Raw genomic sequence first — 23,581 nt, forward strand, 5'->3', positions numbered from 1 at the left:
AATTTTTTATATTTTTTATGACACATTTTGTTAGCATTAAGTACTTACCTCCTCCCTGAAGTGAAATTTGTGTGCCTGATTGCTGAGTCGTGAATCCTACTTTAAGTGTTACACCCAGGGTGAGAAATAAAAAGGGTATAAAGAAAAAGCAGGTAAAGCCCAAGATACTGCACCAAGGTTTTCCTTTTCCTGCACAATTGGGACCAACCTTATGGCTTTTTCTCTGTTACAGATGATGTGGTAATACCTTCAAGATCCTTCATGCCAGAGGCCACAGCTCTGGCATGCTCTTCTATCTTCTATAGTGACAGTACCTTGCCTGCATCTTTTCTTTTTCTCTTTGCTTTGCCAGGATGCTGCATTTATTTGGGTTAGGTGTCAAGCAACATCCACTGCTAGAACAACACAGCTGACCTGCTTGAGCAGGTGGGTGGATTAGATGATCTTTAGAGGTCCCTTCCAACCCCAACCATTCTGTGATTCTGTGATTCTGTGATTCTATGACTGCCAAAATCAGGTCACTGCTGGTCGCTTGGTGAATGCTTGGTTATTTCAGGCTTTGGCACTCTGCTCACATAGATGGTGATTTACAAATGTCACATCGTGGAAGCCCCCATCCAAAAAACACATTGGAAGGGCTTTGAACAGGGGTGGGACAAGGCAGGGTGCAGCCCTCAGTAAATGCGTTGATGTGGAGGTAGGTGGTGGGGTCAGTTAATCCCATTTGAAGAAAGGACAGTTAATTGTCTCAAGGCAGAAGTGCAAAAGGTAGATAGAAATACCTTCTTCCTTCAAGCCTGTCAGATTGCTGACTAGTGGCTTTACTACTGCTTGTAAATAGTAATCAAACACTTAATTGTCTCACAATGCTAATGAGAACTTCTCTATTTCAAACCACAGTCCTAGATAATTTATGGAGGAGAGGGGATGGGACTTGTAAGAATGCAGAAGAGACTCTTGGATGCATTGCCTTCCTCATGTTCTGGAGCTGGGAGGTCTGATCCTGATTAGATGTGTTTTGAGGTATGGGAAGATATTTCCCACAATGCCCTGCAAATGTGCACCCACAGAATCCCCAGTGTGGGATGTTGGAAGAGTGCTTCTGGTCTTTCTTGCTTTTTTTTCTGTCATGCTGTAGGTTTGAAACATCTTGTCTTTGCTGGTAATTGTTGTCTGCATGGAGAAGTGTGAAGGAAATCCATTTGGGTTGAATTTTTAGTATACAGTTTATCGTGTCTGTCAGGACCTGAAAACCCAAATTGCCTCTTCCAGTCCTTTGCACACTCGATCTTTGGTTTGTGTAGCTGACCTGCACAGATGATCTAAAGGTTCATCTTTTATCTGGCTCTTTCTGGACAGATTTGAGTTTTGTATCCCTAATTGATATGCTGTCTGCAACCTTTATTAGGTTAAAAAGTGTTTTGGTAAGAGCTCCTGATCAACTGGCAATATCATGCTCAGGTGACATAATATATACCTTGTCACCGTGACCTTGGTGAACAGAGACAATCAAAGCTCAGTTGTCATGTCCAAGTAAGGGGATTTGATGGCTAAGGAAAAAACTGAAATAGTCTGGATTAAGCCTAGAACGCTCTAGAGATTTGGAGAAAGTGACTGGGAAGCTGTGTCTTTGGCTAGCAGCCATTTTAAAGTTGCTAATACAGGCTGGCTTTGTCAGGATCTTGTACACATGGAAAGGTAACTGCTTCACTCTTGAGTCATGCAACTGTAAGCTCCTTTCAATAGCTCATTAGTCACCAAGCTGGGTGGACACTGACCACTCCTGACGGATCTTTGGTCAGGAGAGACTTTTCTGGCAATGCACTTGTGTGCTTTCCTTTCCATTACAAATGTTTTCCTAGTGACTAACCAAAATTTTCCTGACGCAATTCCTCTTAGCTCATTACTTCTTATGTGTCCAAATGAGCATAGAAAACAGATTATTTCTTTCTGCTGTTTAGCAACCTTTATATTTTTGCAACCTGTTTTCCTGTCTCCCAGTTTCCTTCCCAGTCTTCTGCTGTTTATGGTGACAGCGTCAGTATTTCCTAAATTAGTGATTTTTCTTTTTCTTTCCTCTGGACTGTCTGCTGGAGGTCCATGTTTTACTTGCAGACACGAGCCCCAGACCAGCCACAGTACTCTAGCTGAGATATTCCTACTGTTGTGCAAAAGAAAAGGGTTTAGATCTTCTGGTCTGAGGTCCATCAGCCACTTGACATCACTGGTTCACATTCACCCTTGTGGTTTGCAGGACTGCTACATGGAAAGCTTATTTCAATCCTGTATTAGCATAGTGGATTGTTTCTGGCTGACAGGTATCTTGGACTTGTCTGCATCTCTAACTTCTCAAGATCACATTGAATTCTCTCTTTCTCTCTTTACTGGAGTCCTTCCTAGATTGGTATCATCTGCAAATCTAATAAACATGATCTCTATTCCAGCATCCTGGTCATTGTCCAGGTACACTCTGTCCAGGAAAATAAAAATATTTTCATTAGAACCGGATCTAGGACTGACCTCTGCAAAGCCTCTCTTGATGTATCCTTTTGCTGTGAAAAATGAATCATTGATAAATACACTCTAAACACTTTCCCAACTAGTTTAGTTCCTGCCTTAATAGCACACTGTGTTTCTGTAGTTTGATTATGGGAAGGTCCTGAGAAACACTGTTCTTTAAGGACATTGCGGCTGTGGAGCCTCTGAATGTGGAGGCTTCAGATGAACATCAAATTAATCCTCTGATGAAGGCAAACCATAAAATAAATGCTAGAACATACAGTGATCACACTGAAGGCTACTGCTCATTTTTCTTCCCTCACTTTCTGAGAAGCATCACAACTCTGTTTCTGAAGACCACATGGCATTTGACTCTAATGCTGCAAGGCAAACAGTGGATCTTTTAGAATATTTAATTTTGTCTTTCAAGCTAGAGGCCCTGAAGTCTTTCCTCTCCAAAACACCTTCCCCAGGACAGAGGAATGCTGTGTAGAATGAGTGTTGGTGTTTCCACACCTTTCTGAATGGCTGCACAGTAGGAAGCCAGCCTTACCTGGAAAATAGATTTTATTTATGGAATTGACAAATCCTGTTTTAGTGATGACATTTTTGTAGATTAAAACATAGAAATTGGATTACTTATTAAAAATAGTGAACTCCAGCTAGGAAGAACATATGATACTGCATATAAATAGGTGCTAAGTAGGAATATGCTGTTAGGATAGTTTTATAGTGACACTAAGCTGGGAGGAAGGCTAAATTCAGTTTTCTTTGTATGACATTTGCATCACAGATTCTGACTTTAGCTCATCTCTGATCAAACTTATTTATATTAAATATACAGGCACATGACTTTTTGTCTGTCTCTCTGACTACTGTCACCAGCTGCATCTCATCTAGCAAACTGCACAGGCACAAGTTGCGGGCTCAAGCACAGCTCTGCATTGCCCAAACTTAACTCTTCCTCTGCTCTTTGCCCTGGCTTTGCCTGTTGCTAACAAGCCTTCACCCAGGCATGGTTTGGGAGCTACCACAGGCCACTGGCTCTTCCCGGTGAGCAATAAGAATGAAGCCAGGTTGTGTGGGAAGGTGTGAGACATAAAGTTTAGCTACACGGACATAAGCTGTGCTGTGCATATTGCTCTGAGGGTCAAAGAATGAGCCTTGACCTGTCTTATTCATAAGCATAGAATTGCACTCTTGCAACTGTAAGAAAAGATACAAAATACTTAGATATAAATTTTCAATGATTGGAAAGGTCTCCTTCCCCTTGTGCATCCACTCTGGTTGATTTTAAGTCCAGATGTTAATACTTGCACGTAGGTGAGTTTTATTGCCACTCACATGTGTTTGAATTTGTTTGAACAAAGGTTCTTTTGTGCTTGAGGCTTAGCACTTTGTGAGCCTTGGGTTTGTCTTCAAAATAGCTTTTTCATGAGTGGTATTAATATCTAATTTATGGTGTGGAGGAGGAGAAAGGGAAGTTTGTTGTTTAGATTTTTGACTCATTAGCTTTATCCTGTGAGCAGATGAGTAACTCTGTGAGCAAGGATGCTTAGACATATGGTCCATGATGTGACTTGTGCTGAATTATAACCTCTTTAACAGTAAAGCAGGACAAACCTGTCTGCTCCTGCCAATTATTTGATAAATCCGTTAATTCATTTAACTGAAACAGCATAAAAGTAAAGGGCCAAAAAAGTGACTGCTTGGATTTGTAAGTGAAATCAGCTTATTTTTGAATAGGAAAGGTAGGAGAGATCAAATTGGAGAGTGTGAGTTTGGAGAGTGTGAGTTAGGGGATAGCTAGAAGTAGGGAAGAAAAGAGAATCAGAGTCAGAAGTAGAGAAAAGCAGGGAAGAAGGGAGAGACACTAATCCCTCCCCTTTTTGGAAACAGTAGAGTCTTCATTTGGCTTAGCTGTTTTGTGAAATCTACCTTTTCTAGGTGATGGAGAGGTGAATGACTTCAAAGAGAAAGTCAGTCCTAGAATCCAGGACACCTAAGGTAGGGTGGGTTGAATTACCTCTTCTCTCTGTTAGAAGAGCTATTATTTGGTGTCTGGAATGCTATAAAAACTGTTTAGCAGAAGCATGTCTTGATGCCTAAGTCCACTGGTCATCACACACTCCCACAGTAGCCATGTTAGATGTTTCACCACATTTTAATGATGGCTGTGGCAGAGATGGATTAATGGTTAGACTTGGAGATCTTAAAGGTCTTTTCCAACCTAAATGAATCTGTGATTGTATGATTTGTGTCAGCAAGTTTGCAGATGACACCAGGATGGGTGATACAGTTAATTCTCTTGAGAGAAGGGATGGCATCCAGAGGGACAGCCTTAAGGAGGGAGTCCATATGAAACTCATGAAGTTCAATAAGACCAAGTGCAAGGTCCTGTACCTGGACTGGAGGGTGAATGGATTGAGAGCAGCCCTGAGGGGAAAGACTTGTGGATACCGATGGATGAAAATCAGATATGAGTGTCAGCACAAAATAATCCACCCTAAGCTATAAAGGATTCCTCAGTGGGAGACATTTTGTAAGGAGAGTGGTTTCTGTTTGGAGTTCAGGTACTTTAGTGGTAACCTCAGCTACTGGCCTGCGGTTCCCAGGCTATCATTTGTTGTACTGGAGCTCTCAGCATTGTCTGTCAGTTCTTGCCTTGTGAGGTTATTTCAGGTCTTAGGACTAGTGACAATATTGCTTTTCTTTTGACATTGTATGTAAAGGTTCTGGCATGGACCTGTGTCCCAGGGCCCACTATGTCATACCAGCACCTTCATTGAGGCATATAAACTCCGGCGGTAATTAAATAATGTAAGAGAGTAGAAGTGTGCTGAGATATTTGTACATTTCCACAGGACATTTCTGGAAGTTCACAGACAGGTCTCTCTTAAGTCACCACTTTGATCATTGCCTATAGATAAACCTTCTGAATTGCTCTATCCTCAAGATTTGCCATCTCAGTGATGTTTATAAAGGATTGGTTTTTTTTCACACTTCCAGTTATGGGGTCTATCTGTTACAGATTTCCAGCATAGAATCAGTGATGATTTTTCTCCATTGTTGATGTTACAGGCCAAGCTCTGAGCCTTTGTCAGTTCCCTGAATTACTCATCCTCTTGAGTTTGGATTTCATGATAATAAGGATGCCTGAGTTGGAAATGAGAGTGGGCAATCTGATCTAACCGTTACTATTTCCAAGCCATCTGCACTCTGTGAAGGCAGACTGGGAAGCTCCTCAAATTGTTAAAGGTGAAGGGGAGTAAAGAAGTTTTCTTCAACAAGCCATTTCTGTATGATTTGCAAACTATTTCTTGAGTGTCAGCAAGACATAGGGGAGTGTGTGGTTGTGCAGACTGTGTTTTGTAGATTCATGTTGCTGAAAGTTGCTCCCTGCTTGCTTTTATGGCAAGACTCAAGCCCTGCTTCAATGCAGTGTGGGCTGGTTTGCTCCTTGTCTCATTTCTGGTTCTCAGTGCTTTCAGATGCTCAGGGAGGAAAGGAAACTCAAACCAAAATGGGGCACTAGTCACAACCAGATGTTGGGATGCCTTGTGTGCAAGGAAGTGGAGGGTGATAAATCACAGGCTGTGTTGGAGTGACACCCTATGCACATGTGATTGCCATTAACTATTTGCTTTGCAAGTGCAAGAACAAATGAATGAAAATAACAAAGGCAGTAAACAAAGACGGACTGGATGAAAATAACAAGGCAGTAAAAAAAGAGAGGCTGGGGTCTGAGGGGCTGCCAGGTGAGTTTCAAAGGTGGCAGGGTAGGATATACTCATTTACCTGTTGTCTCCATGGGACATATGCAAGGGCAGAAGAGTTCTGACTAGACTTTAGGAGTCAGGACTATGAGAAAAGAGCACCAACATGGAAATAAACACATGCAAAATGCCTTTATTTAGGTTAAAGGGTCGTATTAGCTAGTCTTAGAGAGAGGATTCTGTGCAAAAGTCTCCACTGGCTGCTTAAATATACTATCTGTGGTCAGGTGGACCTGTCTGCCTTTTTTTCTCCCTTATTTTTTTTTCCTCCAAGTATGTGATATACAGTATTGAGAGTAGTAACAAACCCAGAGCCAAACCAGGTAAAATAAACTATGATTCTTGCAGGGGACTCTAGGCAGAACTGGATCACAGACAGGCAATGATATAAGATCATGGGATGGTAGGGCATATGGTGATTCAGATTAGGAGGAAACTGAAGGAAACTTCTTGCTCCAGGCTGGACCAGCTATGAGGACAGATCGGGTTGCTCAGGGCTTTACAGTAGGCAGTATATAGGATATTGGAATATGGAGCAAATGCTGAGATGGTATATATAACTCTTGTGCCTCCTGCCACTTGCAAATTGTAAAGGAAAGGACAAGAACTTCTTGATCTTTGAGTTGTCCCTTTCATAGGGATAGTTTTGGTTCAGTGTTTTAAGTGGGAATGCAGTGAAAGTGTATAAGCAGAGACATTATCAAAGAAAAGAAACAAGTCTGGTGGTGCTGAGATCACAGGAAATACTACCCTAGCATGCAAATAAATAATGATACTAATGCAGGAGCTGATAGTATAGGAGTAGAGGCCGTGTTTGGAAAAACATGAGCTTGTTTTCTTAGAAACAGAGTGGAAGATGCATGCTTTAGTGTAATGGGAAACTCATTATGCATACATTTAAATACCTTCTCCAGTGCAGCCAGTGTTTTATAAAGGTCACAGGTTTATTTACGGAGTTTGAAGGCCAGAAGGGACTGTGGAATCATCCAACGTGATCTAATAAGTGTTATTATACCTTATCCAGTTGGTTTTATGCTAAAAACCACAAAACCACATCCCACCTTGGGGTTCAGGCTTGCTTTGGAGAACTCATAAGAAGAACAAGTCACTTATGGCAGTGACAGTAAAGATTAGTGATCCTGACTACTCAAGACTGTGTCTCTAATTTGGGGTGTGTCTAGCTAGTGGTTCTTGTTATGACTCCCTCTGCTAATTTGAAGTGTTCACTGGAAGCTGCTAGTTTCTTTCTCATAATACATCAAGTCAAGTCATCTTTCACAGGCTCCCTGTTGATACACATCATGCTCTTTCCATTTTCCAACATAAAGTAATTTTTCAGGTCTTAAATCACACCATAGCCTCATCCTTGCTCCTTCTTTCATCGTTTTTCAAGTTCAAACAAATGGATTTCCTGAATTATACAGGATGTTCCAGTTTCAGCCTAACCCATGCCACGTAGGAGAGGTAACATGCTCTGTCCTTAAAATACCAATCCCTTTTATGTCTTCAAGTAACGTGCCACAGTCGGAGCATTTCAATTCATATTCTTTATCCTATATGGCCTCTGTGTGTTTTTCAAGTGCTGCTGTTCCCAGCATACTACAACTCCTCCCTCCTTTAGGTACAATTTGACTTGAGTTGTGCCCTGGTTCTGTGCTGAGTGATGTTTTGCTGCCATTGCTATGTGGACATGTTCTGTGGCTAACTGCTTCCAAACAGATTTTTCAGTTGGAGGATATGTTTTATATCTGAACAATTTAAGAGTTATTGCTTCTTCTGAGATTCTTTTAGAAGCAGATTTTTTTGTCAAATTGTTTGTCTAACCCCATCCTCACGTGTAGCTTCCTACTCTGACACAAAAATGAAACAATGTAGTATTTAAATTTATTTAGAGATGTTCTGTTCCTCGGTTTTTAATTGTTTAATTATTATTTCATTAGCATTAGCTTTGTGTTTGTTACAATATAGTCAGGGCCTGCTAATTTTCTAATGTTGTAGTCTTCCATATTTGGAATCTACAAATTTTCTGGTATTGCAGTCTTCCAAATTGGCAAAAAATTGTAAGATACTCTGTGGATATGCTGGAATTATGCTCACCTCGACTCTGCAAGTTATTTTAAATTTGAAACTATGGCAGAGAAAGGCATGCAAAATGTTGCTAAAGCATAAAATTGCAACAAGCAGGGAATTTATGTGTGTGCAAATGTCAAAAGGAATGAATTAAAACGGTGAGTGATTGCTCAGTGAAGCACACAGATGATAAGGAATGCACACATAAACTCAGAAGGCATTTTTAGAAAATCCCAAAATTGACCATTCAGGCAGATAGTAATGGCTCTGTCTGAAGGAAATTTGCATATACAGTAAATCTGATGTTCAGAATCCTTTAAACTTGTATTCATTGTTATGTTTTGCCCTGCAAAAGAGGGTGCATGTGAGTGTTTCAAGCATGTAATGATCATTTTGTGTCAAGCTACTGTATAAAAAATTACAATCTTCGGACAGCTTCACTATTTCCCCTACGAGGAAGAATGGTTTTGAGATTAGGGCTTTGGAGGAGCACTCAGAGGATCTGGTTTGTGTTTCCCAGCTCTGTCTCAAAAGTTTATACATCTTCAGGTTGTATTTCAAAATGGTTTATCTAGCAGCTCAGTAGAAGCAGAAATAACCACATTTTCAAATGCAATAATTTTGTTAGGTATTAATCCCTCTGTAAAAACCTTTGCAGCTATGGGAATTCTTAAACAGTTTAAACATGTGTCTATCTGTACCAAGTTCCTACCTTTATAATAGCAATAGTCTCTCTCCTTGTCCATTTAACTTTCATTTTCCTTTTCTTTTCTGTGTCAATTATAATCATTTTGGTACCGGGAAAGCCTTAAACTACACTTGTGTGGTTCCAAGGTGGACCTCAGCTTTCTTTTTGCCTTTGGGTCCAATTGTAATATGAATCCCTATTTAAAGTCATTTAGTTTGGGAAGAGAATAGGTTAGTACTTTTCAGATACAGAAGAGGCTGTGGCAAAGATGGGGAGGACTGCCTATTCTTAACCACCCTGCTGGAGAGGATAAGAACAGAATAATAAGAATTGTAGCAAAGGAAATTTGAGTTTTATACTAAAAAAATATTGCAGTTGTGAAAAGAGAGGCATTCTGGAAGAGCGTGAATGACAATCATGGGGTCTACATCACTGAGGGCCTTTAAAAGCAAGCTAGACTGAATCCTGCTATGGGACCAGGAGGGTCTACTGAAACCCTTCAGAGTAATTTTTGCCCCTGTTGCTCTGTGACACTCAACTTTAATTTGCAGTTGCCTCAGGTTATCTAGTGACTTGCCTAAAAACCATATAGTGTGTTGTTCATAGGGCTGGGATTTGCTGTGCTTCTCCTCTGACTATTTGCTAGTAGATCTCTCCTTGGACTTCTCTTTAGCAGTGCCAGAAGCTAATGCTGCTCTTTCACTCTGGGACATTTTTTCCCAAAGCACAAAACTCTACCTCCAAATGTGAGCTTTCCAATCGTGAAGGTGGTTGGTTGCTTCCACACAGAACTTGAGGCAGGACAGGAGAAGGTGTTTGGTTTTTTGTGACACTAGCCACATGTGATTTTTGGCTGTGTATGCAAAGCATGGAGTGGAAAGCTTTACTTTCCAGCTGGCTTCACTCCACAGCACAGGACTCCCAGCCAGATTTTGCAGGACAATTTAAACCAGTTCAGACTCTGGCTTGCTCCCTTTTAAGCAAATGGGAAGGTATGAGCATGCTCGCTGGGGGTCTTACTCCTTTCCCAAAACTTCTTGAGTTAGGTGTTAATGAATGGTGATGAAAGGGCAGCGCTCAGAGCACAGGGGCTGCACCTGTGCTGGGAAATAAAACATGCCAAAGCCTCTCTGCTCCTGGGGGTGAGTGGCACAGCAGGACTTGCATCTGGCCACATGTTTTTTCCTTCAAAACAGAGCAGTCACACATATCCCAACTGCTTCAGGGCAATGACCCAGGCTATGGTCAGGCATGACTGAGGAGACTGCAAGTTGACATAGGCCAAGTTTCTGTCGAGGACTCTGTGAATATTTAAAAGAGTACAAATGTTCATTTGCTAGTGCTTGGACCAATGCCTTTGGCCTCCTTAGTTTGCAAGGACAAGTGTAGCTCACGGACCTACGGCAGCAGTTCCAGCAGACCAGGGAGCTTGATGCTTGGAAGACTATGCAGCTGAGCTCTGTAGGATGCCCTGGAGTTCCATCCTGGGTGGTGGCACATCACCTGGGGGAAGCCCCTACAGATGCACATTAGAAATATGGTATTCAGATCCTCTAAACTCACGACAAGAGGTCCCTGCAGTGCTCTCAAAGGTTTGATCAGATATCCAGATGCTCAGTTTGGAGCGCCCAGACAGTCTGGATGCCAGGTCTAACCCAATCTCCTCTTGTGTTGTGTTTGCTATGAGAGCTGGCAGCAATTCTGGTGTGAGCTCAGTGCACTCCTAAGACTTAGTGACTGGGCTGAACATGTCTATGTACTTAATGTACTGTGCTCCTTCGGAAACATTTGGTTGGGTTCATTTTTGAGGAGAAACAGATGGTAATTGTCCACTGTGGACCGTGGCTGTTTGAAGATTTTAAAAGAAAATGTTTTTTCCTTGATGAAGGATTGCTTTCATTCAATCAGATTTGATGGTAATACTTGTGTGGCACTGGAATATTTGAATCTAATGTGCAAATCAAATTTACTTTGTTTTTTATGGTCACTGGGTTATATCCTTTGCTATACTCTTCAGTTCAATTGCAAGCAGAGACATAGGACCAGTCTCTAAACAGTTTATTGCCTTGAGCACGTGGCTTACAAGTGGGGACTGATGAGAGTGGTGGAGTTGACAGCCCTGTAGCTTGGTGTGGATGTGCTCTGGTTATCTGCAGAAATGATGCAGACTTGTCCATGTAAACTTGCTGCACAGATCACCCACCTGTCATGTTCTTGTTTTGGAAGGACTACCTCTAGATCTGAGAGTCATGTCGTCCCAGGGTAGAGGTATCGTTCATTATTGCTTTGGCATGTAAACTATGACAGCCAACAAGTCATCGGCTTTGTAATTATGACTTTTCCTACTGACTACTGGAACAAGGGTAGCTCATTCATTTCACGTAATTCATCACTCAGACACCATCTTTTGCCTTTTCTGTATAATTTTTGACTGACATCTGTGCAGTGCTTGAGTCCCAGTCTGTTGATGCCTGTTACATGGCCAGCTGACTGGTTGTATCCACCCTGGGAAAAGAGTGATTCAACTTTCCTCCCAAGAGGCCAGGACTATGACGGCCTGGCAGTCAGAAACCTCAGCTTTGTTAAAAATCCAGAGTGTTTACTTACACACTGTGAATGCAGAAGAGCACAACTGTTTCAAATTTTCTCCATATTTGTAAAAAAAAAAAAAAGAATCTTCTTAATAAAACTTTTGTAGTTCTTTGCTGCAATTAGATTTAAAGCTGTAGCATGAAACAAAGGAGGCAGAAGAAGACTGGGTTCAGGACTATTTGCAAAGCTAGTTTTTAATACATTTCATGCCAGTTTATCTTTCATGATGTGCATGTGCCAGCACTAGCAGAAGCCAGTGTAAAACCTCCTATTGACCTTTATATCAAAGTGTCCCTGGACAAGACATACTAGAATAACTATTCCTAAAGGGATTTGTGCTCTCCAGAGTTGGGCTTGGACCTGGTAAGTCCATAGCCATATGCACTTAACCATCGTAAGTTTGTTACCTTCCAAGGAAAATTCTTGTATTTAGGTTGGGGTAAAGTTTTCTGTCTCAAGTGTGGTGAAGTGCTTATAAATCTCTGGCTGTTGTGGAAGAAGGGAGATGTCATTCTGTCTGAGAGTAATCAGCTTGCCAAAGCTATTTCTCTGTCTCCACGTGCTTAACACTGGTGTGGATTTATTTCTGTAGGACTGTTTTGACTGTTGGTTCTCCTGATAGTGAAATCAGGGTCTTCCTTGCTGGAAAAACTCTGATCAATACCAACAGAAGAACAAGAAAATAAACGCAAAACAGATCTGTAAGAGATGTTCTTTTTTAAACAGTTGAAGGTGTTGATCTGATGGAGCTCCATCAGAAAATGGACTTTTGTTTTTATTCAGTCAAATTGAGAGAGAAAAGGAATGTTAATATCACATTGTATCATCACATTCTTGCAAAAATGCGATCATGATTTTGTACAAGTGTGGCTTTAAAGCCTCGCCTAGATGTGATTGGATGGGGGATGAGAGTTTCCATATAGGAAGTTATCTTTTATCTCTGCAGTTGGTTCTAGCACAGCCATGACTGCAGAAAAACACTGATGGGAAACAGCTTTCGCATAGCTCATTAAACCGAATGACTGATACAAGTATGGCTTAAGAGTAAGTTCCACTGTAATTTTACAGAGTGGTTGTAATGGTATTTACGAGAGAAATCTTAGGAACCCAAGAACATGGGGGAGGTTAGCTGTGCATCTGTCATCTATTTTAGCTCTCTGTCATTTGCATCATTTAACTGAAATATGGAAAGATTAAAAGTCAAAGACTTCCCTTGGACATAAATAGGGGCAACGTTTATGGCTTAAATTTGGCCCAAGAGACTATTTTATCCCACCATCTCTCCCTTAAACCCTGCTAGTCTCTTTGATGGATGAGGTGCCCAATATAATATGCTTCTAGAATCACATGAGCCTGCTGGACTCTCTTATAAAACCTTTTTGTTCTTTGTGTTTAAAGGGAAAGGAGGAACATTAGGGAAAGATATGGTAATATGTTTCCTTCCTGTTTCTGGGTAGCATAGCAGCTCTATGCTGTGCTAATAAAGTAGTATTGATAAGAATGTTCAGCTTTGGGCAGGCTGAGTTCTGTCTCTTTTCATTCTTGGTGGAGGCTAAGTGCTGCTCTCCATGGAGCTCTAACAAATCGAGGGGATGGGTACTGCTCCACAGGGGCAGATGGTGTGGCACAGATGATCCTTCAGAGGCAGGTACCTCTGTGTAAATCATTTTTTGTTGTTACAAGCATGGCTGGAACACGTGTGCAGGGCCAGTTCAAGGGAGGCCAGGTGAATTTTTTCATCCATCTTCTTTCCCTGTGGAGCGTTTCAGCATTCAGTGTTTCTGAGGGGCTGTCCATTTGATAACACAGAGCTGATAACATCCCTGAGCTGAATATGTGTCACAGCCCATTGTCTGGGTACTGTCCCACAGGGCTATCACAGCTTCCTTTGCTGCAGTCAGACAGCAGATCCAGCCCTTTTCTTGGCTGGCACATCTCCAGTTCATCAGGTCCCATGTCTGTTCTGATTTCATGTCCCAGATGCTTTGAGCCCTGAGGAACAGTACTGACCTCCTAGGCTAGGATGGCTGCTTAGTTTTCAGCATTTGACCTCTGAAGTTAACTGGAAATATCTTCACTGAGGAACTCAATGGACCATCCTGCTGAGCTGCAGAAATGATATCTGGTGTTGCATGGTCCTGGCACGGCTTAGAAGTTAACATGGGCCACACACTATTCCCAGCAAGCATATTGCATGGAGCAACCCTACTTTGGAAGCTAAGAGAGTCCAATGGCACATGGGCTATCAAACTATACCAGGTGAATGGTGTGTTTAATTTCCTTGCATCACAGCAACCATAGTTTACTTGTTCTAGGACACGTAAAAGTGGAGGCTAATGCTCCTTGTGTCTTTGTAAGGGTTCCAAAGATCAGATGATCTTTATTTTATCTATCACAAAATCTTCATGGGTCTAAAGAAAACACTAGAAGGACCACACACATTTCCCTTCCATGGTTTCCTCATTACTTCAGGCACCCTTTGCATGAAGGTCAGAGTGTGCAGATGAGGCTACGGTCATCCTTCTTGCTCATGGGGTCCTTTGCAGGTCACAGCCTCCCTCCTCTGTGGCCAGGTGCTTATTGCCTGCAGATAGCTGTGGATATTGTATATTTAGTCTCCAGCCTTTCAAAAGAAGGCAAAGGAAACAACACATCCTCAAAGGACATCAAGCCCCCGCTGAGGAAGAGGAATACTTTCTTCTGCAGAAGATGCTCAGTGGAAATACAAAATCTGCGGGTAGACATCATCTTCATGCACAGCAAACTGCAGCAACCACTTTCATTCCATACTTGGCCCACAAGGAACCTGACAGGCTCTGCCTCAGAATTCAAGGCCAGGAAGAGCCAGTCTGACCATTTGCTTCACCCCTATTCTTTCAGTCCTGTGACAGTACATTTACAAGGTTGTACAAGCTGCATGAGGACTGGTGAAAGGTTCTGCTTTGCAAACTGCTGTGATTCCTTTTGAAAGGATCGGTGAAGTTGTTTAGGGGTGATACATCAGAGTGATACATTCATGAAATGCCTGACTTGAATAATGTTGTAGCCATTTCTCTCCTTTTATCAGTCAGCTATACAGAGACTGGACTGATAATAGGTTTTGATCTCCAGCCCTGTGAAACTTGGCTGAAAATCTGCACTTATGTACCTCCAAATCTTCCGTTGCTCTTGGGAAACTGGGCAGGCAGTTATTTGCACTAACTGCTGTGCAAGCACAAAGATGACATTTCTCCTACATGCTGTGTTTTTAATGAGTGTGCTTCTTTCACAACGTGCATTACTTTGAACTCTTAGATTTTTCATTACCTGGGACATAATTTGAAGTGCGTTATTTGCTCAAGGGTGAGGAAAATAGCTTTTATGCAAGATTTTTTTAAAATATGGATTTTTTCATGTGGATTTTTTTTTTTTTTTCACAGGGAAAAGTCTGAAACTAGTCAAAGCTGGAAAGATCTGACTAAGCAGAATAGTGGGTCAGTTCTCACCTTCCACTGTAACAATAATTTTAACAGGGTGTTAAAGATGTAAACAAAGTGATGAGGTAACAGATTTCTACATTAGACTTACTGAATTTCCCAATGAAGTGGGAGAAAGTTAGGAAGGAGGTTTACCTGAGAGTAAATGAGAGATTAATCTCCTGCTTTATTCTAATTGAAATAGCTAATGCTTTGATCTTTGTTATTTGTTTGTACTCCCCCTGTGCTTAGGAGTCACGGGCATGAATCACAGCCCTCTCTTTCCAGGCTGAGGCCAGTTTTAATACTTCAATATCTGATATATCTCCTATCAGCAGTCTGCATCTGGCAGTCAACAAGTTAACAACTATTTTTCTCCTCCAACTGTTACGATCCCATGTAGTTAAGGTAATTAAGGTGGATTACTTCAGATTTTAAGTAATGTGGATGGTTATTTGAACTGCAATTAATAACATCTTGTCACTATAACCCAAGCAGGTTATGAGGTAGATTTCATTGTGTGCAATTGCATTAAGGATTCGTTTTCCTTTGGAGGATCAGCTACCCTTCTTTGTGAGCTGAGCAAATTCTGCAATATGTGTCTTTACAGAGATAGGCGGTCTCTCCATTGATATGAGCAGGGATAATTCCAGTATGGGACAGAGATACTTTGAAGGACTATATTTATGAGTTTCTTTGCTGTTTACAGGGTCCCATAAAGCACCTCAGTCTATGCCACCTCCTGGAAATTTGTTTGTTAAAGGTTTACTTGTTCAAAGGTGTTCACAGCCTTTTTCTGTTGCATTAAAGCCTTTCATCTGACGATAAGGTATCAGACTTGGTGGGCTCAACATACTGAGTAAAAGGAACAAATACTGCAATACAGAGCACTAGATTCCACTTGAAAGAAGTGGCAACTTAAATTGAGTGCATGCCAAATAAAGGATCTGAGTTCAAACTGCTAGCAGCAAAGGTATGTGTTAATGTCTCATTTTTTTCCCCCTAAGAGTCTCAGAAAGGAAGACTAAAAATAGAGGACCTACAGCGTGAAGTGAGTTCTTTGGCTGTGAGTTAGCAACCTGCATCTCCTAGGGAATATGTAATAAGGAACACTTTTAAACATGTGACAGATTAAGATGTGTCTCCATTTACACTTTTTAACTGATTGAATTCACTTGTTTTGAAAAGTGAGGTAGAGAGGTGGCAGTTGACAGACCTTGCTACCCAAACAGGATGAAACTAGACCATGCTTGGCAAAGGCCACTAGAAAGGGAGCGTTGCTGACCTTCCCAGAATGACCGTCCTGGGGCTTGACTGGAGTAGCTACCCAATGAGTCAAATATTCTGAGTAGCTAGGATGTGTCAGAGACCTGCTAGGCTGTTAGAGAGGTCTCAAGGGATTCTCAAGTAAGTCTTGGAATAATTTCTGCACTAATTAGTGGGTAAGATTAGTTCAGGATCATTGACCTCTGTTGACTTTGGGATAAATGAGATAAGCTTTTTGCCTAGCAATGTCCCACACCTATATATATATATGTGTATATATATATCTATAGATATATATATCTTGCATACTTGCAACTCAATCTTGCAAAGCCTTACTTGCACTCATGCAGGTATTTAACTGAATTGGTTAAACTGAGAGTTTAGTTACCCTAAGTGTATAATTGATAGAGGGATGAATCAGCCACCTTCTGTCCCAGTACAGTGCCTTCAACTAGGTGGTGTGAATCCAGATATTATTTGAGATACAGATACCCATATAAATTAATCTTAATTACATGTGTGAAGAGTGGAAAAGAGCAGACTAGTGTGCACGAAATATTGTCCTTGATGAACATCTCATGAAGTGTAATAGAAACAAACATTTATCTTTAAAAACCTTCTGTTCTTTTAGAAAAAGTTATTATTAAGTACTGGAAAGCTGCCACAAGCGTCCAGCACTGTGTATTCCCCCAGCTTTTCCCAGACTGTGCTGGTGGAAGTAGCTGCAGGGCAACTTGCATAAGAGTGTAGGGTAGGTACTCAGTAACATCCTGACTGGGTTGAAACAAAACCCTGGCATTGTTTTCCATGGTGTATATCTGCTTTTATGTGGCGTCAGGAAAGTGACTATAATTTGCTGTTCCACAAAACTGGCAGTTACTTGCAGTAGCAATTGCACTAACACTTGAGCTCGTAGTCCTTACTGCTCCCTCAGGATATGCATGGAAGCAAGATGATGCATGTTACGTGTTTCTCCTACCAGAAAAGAAATAACTACATAAACCATGCAAAGAACTTTTTACAGTCTACAAGCCAGATAATTTAAGGCTGATTCTGTGTGTTAGAGAAATTCTGCCAGTTAAATGTACTCCTTTAAAAATCAGGGGAGGTTTAATACTCTCATAATTCAAAACCATCTTTAAGGTTTTTCCCTCAAACTTTCCACTGTGCTCAGGAAGTCTCAGCCCCGAAGGAGGATGTCTCACAGGTTATGACCATGTGAACAGAAGGATTTATATTGAAAACAGTTTTGCCACTTTGTTTGCAGATCCTTGCTAGGATTTCACGTTTGTTAATGTAGCCTGGCTTCTCATATAAGCCAAGTCCTGAGCAACAGGAGCCAATGATCCGCATCAAATCCTGGATCTCCAACTACATTGTATTTTTGTTCAGTAAATATTAATCTGCATTAATTTGTACATAACTAAAGGGCATTTAACACTGGAGCTGCCTTGTGTAGTTTTATTTACTCTTAGTCTTTACTCCAGTGTTATTGATAACCTTTCCTGTTTCCAGTTTGGGCATCTTGTGGGATCCAGGGTATTGCTACACTATGTCAACCATGTGACCAGACAAAGTCACCGGCTTTAGTGGCAGAGGTTACCAACTGCTTTCAGATGACATTCCTCAGTTAGTGTTATCAAGGCACTGCTATCTTTTTGGGAAAAAAAAATCTAACCCTTCGTCTAGTTCTCCACAGTTTGATTACTGAGAGGAAAAGCTGATGAACTGATAAAGAACTAGCATGCACTGTTGGATAAGTAGCTCTTAGAGAAAAAGAAAATATTTTTTTTTACAGAGCACAGTTTTACTGCTGTAATTACAAACATTTTTTAATTAGACAAGGAGAGCAGATGGCAAGCATCTGCTAACTGTGCCTGCCAGCAGACACTGAGACAAACCATGGGGCAATATCCAGGCATATGCTAGTTTTGGTTTTTCCTTGAAATATTTGTTTCTCTGGATCACTTTTTTGATGCTTTACAGGTCACCAGTGGTCTGTGGTCTATGGCATGGGTAACATTGCTTCAGAGGCGGGCACAGGAAGTGCCCCGAGTATCCGGCTTGGTCAGTAGTCTCAGAGGAGAAATTATATTCCTAACTCTTGGAATATAGTGGTTGGATCATATCAGGCTAGTTGTTGGCTCAGATGCTGAAGCATGAAGCTTTTTATTCAAATATTTGTGCAGTGCAGTGTAGCCGTGAATGTTCTTACTTTTGCTGGTACCTTCCTCTCCTGCCTTGACTCCTGCTTCCCTGACATCCCTCTTCTGACCCTGGTGGCATGGCTTCCCAGCAGCTCCAGAGTGTTTCAGGACCTCTGGCCCTCTGCTCAACCCCTTTCTCCTTGCTCTGGCTATCATTTAAGTAGCTCACAGTGATACATAATACTGACCCAGCCACTGCCCTCAGGTATATAATAGTAAAGACCTCCAAGACCCTCCTTTACTGGCAGTGCTTGTATAACTTTCATTGAAATTTAGGGGAGTGCTTTTTTGCCTCAGGTTTTCAGAATCAGTTGCAGTGACTCAGCTGATTCCTGGTAACTTGTAGGGCTGCAACCACTTGGTTAGGTGTCGGCATCCTGAGCGCAGAGACTCTCCTCCTTTCCTGGCAAGCATTTCTTCTCATGAGCAATGCCCTGGCTCTAGATCAGCCACCCTTGAACACACAATGCTTACTGCTCTGTCAGCATCCTCCTGGGATACATATTTTGTGTCACATATTTTCCTGCAAAGTAGATAAGCTGCACAAAAGACTTTCTGACAAATTCTATAGCCCAAATATGTCAACAACAATAGTTCTCTACTACAAAAATAGTTTAAAATAGTGAAGTCTTACAGTGTTAAATGTTTGATTAAAGCGACTGAACACGGTGAGAAAAAATAGGAATCAAGTAAAAATCTGAAATTTAGCATTATTCTGCTTTGACTCAAAGTGGAGTGGTTATACTGACGGCATTGCATAAAATTACAGTCTGGAATAAAATTCTCTTCAGGAGAGACCAACAAACTAGTACTCTCTGTAATGCCTAATAAATGCATACATGAGTTGGCTGGTTTGCAAGGTCCCAGTGCAAGTATATGGCAGATGCAGTCCAAATAGGGGCAATAGGGAAGACCGTAAGAATGAGTCTGACATCCATGTTAATCTCACTCTCCTTTTTATGCCATCTCTGCATTGTGTCTTCCCCTTCACTGACAAATTGCCCAGGCCCCTGATTCAGACATCCTTGTGTGTTGCAAAAATAAAAAAAAAAAGAAAAAAGAGAAAGCCAATATTGGCTCTCAGGCTCTCCTGGACTCTCCTGCTGTGGCCTTCCTAGTCTAGGAGACTGACAGATTCTCCCAGGTGATGTCAGTCTTTGCTCGGCACGCCTGTAATTATTAGAGATTTTCCTCCGCTGCCTGGTGCCACCTCCAGAATTGAGGCTATATAATTGAAAGTTCAGATTCTGACCCTGCTCAGCAAGTAAACAAAGGGAAAGTTGCTTAATTCAGTAGAGTTGAACTCACCCCATATGTGAGTGCTGACTCAGATTTCTGTTCCTGCAGCAACCTGGCTGACAGTAGTCACCCATGCTTCTAGCAGTAGCACTTGGAGGGGCCATTAATGGCTTCATCTAGACCCATCTCAATTCACTACAATACATTCCTGCTGTTCAGGTATATCAAGTTACTATCATGGTCTCTTGGCCTGGTGGAGATTAGATGCATCCATACTGCCAAAGAGGTCCTACAGCTGTAGAAGGTCCCATGGCAGGTGTAGCTGAGTATGCTGGAATTTGGACAAGCCTCAGCTCGAGTCTCATCCTCCTAAAGATGTGTTATCTTGTGAAAATGGAGCGCTCTCCTGACTTTGGGAGCAGGCAGAAATCTACCAGATGAAAGTAACTCTTCATATCTGCAGGTATCTCTTACAAGGCTTTCTTCCTTTTGACCCATTTTTCTTTCCAAATAGAACATGTAGGGAGCAGACTAGTGAATGTGATGCTTTCCACTGTGCCCTTTGGAGACCAAAAGCCACATCAAGCGGGAGATTTATGAGTTGCTGGCAACAGATGCTTCATATTCTGTTATTACATTTAAGATGATGAAAGAAGAACAACTGACTTTCATGGCTATGAAAGCAGGAGGGAAACTGCCTGTGGATAGATCAAGCACATGCATCACTGGATAGAAATTAGTCTGTTTGTAGCTTCGAATTCTGATTTGAAAAGTTCAAGATGGAAGAAAAATACTTGAGTAAAAGATGTGAAGCACTTTGTAAGATTTTAACTCAGATACACTCGGGAGAATAAATCCAAAGGTAACATTATGATTCATTAACTATCCCTAATTAGGCTCCTAAATTTAAGTAGACAGAATCTTGCCTGGAGGCTTTCAAAGGCACCTACCTTTCACTGTTGAGGATACAGGGAGCTTAGGAAAATAGCTTATTTAAGGAGAACTTCTTCATTAGTTATCCACAGGGCAAGCAGCGGTTGAGTTCCCAGATTAGATGAACAGTTTTTTTCTTAATAAGATTATTGCATTTTTGAATGAACAGAAGTAGGAGAAATCAGTGGAAGGTGTTGTGCAGCCCTGTGCAAGATGAGGAAAGGCTGGGAGGGAGCAATATTTGTGTCTGTCTCTGCCCCACGGAGTGTCAGTTGGAGATGCACCTGAATGTTAGATTTTAGATCTTCTTCACCTTCTAAAGCATCTCACATCACACCACCATATACCTTCAAGAGATTTCACTGGGAGGAATGGTGAGACCGAGCTAATTTGTGTCTCATGGGCTTTGTTTCTGGACTGTAATCACTTCCACTTCTGAATTCAGTTGTCTGATTGCGGCTGCATGAGAAAAAGATGCACATCTCCTTTTCTGTGGAGGACAAATAAGATAAAAAGTTGTCTGTGTTTTATATATATTCTTATTGCACAACCTTTCTGAAGTTAGCTGCTGTCAGAAGATGCAATAGAGGATGAAGCATCCTGGCTGCTTCTGGTGCAGTCTTGAAGGTTTGAAGGTCTGAATGTTTGTATGAGTTGTGTCAGGCATCACAGCTTGTACTACTTCCCATCAGCCCAAAAATCGACATCAGGAGATGGATTTTCTGCTTTGTGCAGTGTCTGAAGGGGAGGTTGGGGAGGAGGGCCCTGGTGGATGCTGTGGGCTTGGGAAAGTGTAGGTGGCTTTGGTTATGATAGGGCTATTTTCCCAGACAGTCTCACTCGATTTCCACGTGTTGCTTGGAAGTGGACTTTCTGTAATTAGTGTGAGTCATTTCCTTGTTACCAGTGGTTTGGAACCATCACGCACAGAAGACATGCCTGCAGCAGACTGAGTAACTCCTTCTTCCTCTTGGCTTTTGCATTCAGTTTCAGGATTGCAGACTGTATCCATACTGGGTGGAAAAATTATCTTTTTAAAGTGACTGAAGGAGATGCAAAGCTGAGGTCTTGACCATTTGTGTTCATTTAGACCCTGCTCGGTTTCTTTTGTGAGAGTGAAGATGATACGTGGCAGCCTGTTGATCACATCCCAGCTTTCAGAGTTGTGTTCTGTTGCATAAAGTCCCTTCATATCTCCAGCTTTCTCCTGTGACACTTTACACTTTCTGTGTGAACTTTACTGTACTTTTAGTCTAAATATGATATAAGGGGCCCAAAAGTATGAGATGGTTTTTCAGCCAAGGCACAGAGTTGATGTCCAGTGCACTCAGGCTTTTACTAGCCCAGGCCAAGCTACTCATGGAGGCGTTTGAGGGCTATAGGATCTGTGATCTCCTACAAAGTTCTCCTACAAAGTGATTATATCTGACTGAAAAACTCCCCTGTCAGATGAGGGAGGAACACATGGTGGCAGGGCAGGAGTTTGAGGTTGGCCTTGGATGTCTGACATGATACACGTGATCACAAGAAAAGGCGAAACCTCTTTCCACGTGATGCAAAGGGAGTTTTACTCACTTGAGAGGTATATATCCAGCACTGAGCTAGATGGGGCACAGACAGCTGGAAAAGGTTTCCACTTGCTCCTTGGCCACGTCTGATATCCTTGGGAAAAAGCCAAGGGGGTAGACTATGCCTCAATTAACTTTTGTTAATCAAATTGACATCTCCCACTCCATGTTTCTGGATACACAGTGGTGTTACTATTGTCACCAAGGGCAGAGTCTTCTTGTGTGTGGGATTCTTCTGCCTTGCTCTGCGATTATATTGTGATTTTTTTGTGGTCTCACACAGCCAAAATATATTATTTTAATATTGTTGACTGATTGCTTAGTGAATTTAGGTTTTACAGCACATAAAACACTTTTGATTCTGCAATCTGTGAGAGCCATATACCTTACATATGTGCTAAACAACCTGATATCCCTGCCCATGGCGGGGAGGCTATAACTAGATGATCTTTAAGGTTCCTTCCAATACAAATGATTCTATGATTCTGGGAATTGCTTTCTTGTAAAAGTTCAGAAACATGAATGATTCCATTTCTGGCTGGGTGTTATGCATTTTGACGTCTTCAACAAAAATCCCTCAGAGCTGCTCTCTCTAAAAACCTCCAGTAGTTTATATTGGGTGTTTACTCACAGTAGGATTTTTTAAATTTTATTTTAAAAGTATGTTAAGCATCAATAGTTCCTGGCCTCAACCTGCCCAGATAAAAGGCTTGGTTGTAATTTTCAATGGTGAGGGAGTCATGTTTTGTTCAAATTACGCTCTGCTTCAAGCATTCACAGGAGGATTTGCAGAAGGTCCTGGAAATCTGCTTTAATCATACTGAGCTTTCAGAGCAAACCTTATAGGCTGGAAATGCACAAGTGAATATATAGCACAGGGCTGGAGAATGACAACCCCCCTGTCTGTATGTTTTTAAGACTGAGGTTTCATTGATCTCCCCTCCAGTTGAGTGATCTGTATATACAGTGAAGATGGAGGTCAGGGAATAATTGCTTCCTGGGGGTGGAAGTCTTTAAGCATGTTTAGTACTGAGCAAGCATCAGGAAACACCAAATGATCAAATTAGCAAAGAGAGAGGATGGTTTGAGTGCAAGACTGAAATACGGAGAGCTTGAATTTATTTCCTTTCTTTGTCACAGAGTCCTTTTGTGAGACTGGACAAACGATTTTGATGTTTAAACACCTTCAAAACTCTGTTCCCAAGACAATTCCCCACCTATAAAATTTAGAGGCTATAGCAGTCAAACATTTTAATTAGAGTAACAATATATGTGCATGAATTGAAAC

General features: G+C 41.5%; 1 protein-coding gene across 3 annotated transcripts in view; it reads left to right on the plus strand.

The window, feature by feature from the left end:
* The window catches only part of EVA1A (eva-1 homolog A, regulator of programmed cell death), a 209,050-nt gene that overhangs the window by 167,554 nt on the left and 17,915 nt on the right, over positions 1-23,581 (plus strand). The gene's annotated exons all lie outside the window — the stretch shown is intronic.

This window comes from Colius striatus, chromosome 2 (assembly GCF_028858725.1).
Source record: "Colius striatus isolate bColStr4 chromosome 2, bColStr4.1.hap1, whole genome shotgun sequence".
In the NCBI taxonomy this organism is placed as follows: domain Eukaryota; kingdom Metazoa; phylum Chordata; class Aves; order Coliiformes; family Coliidae; genus Colius; species Colius striatus.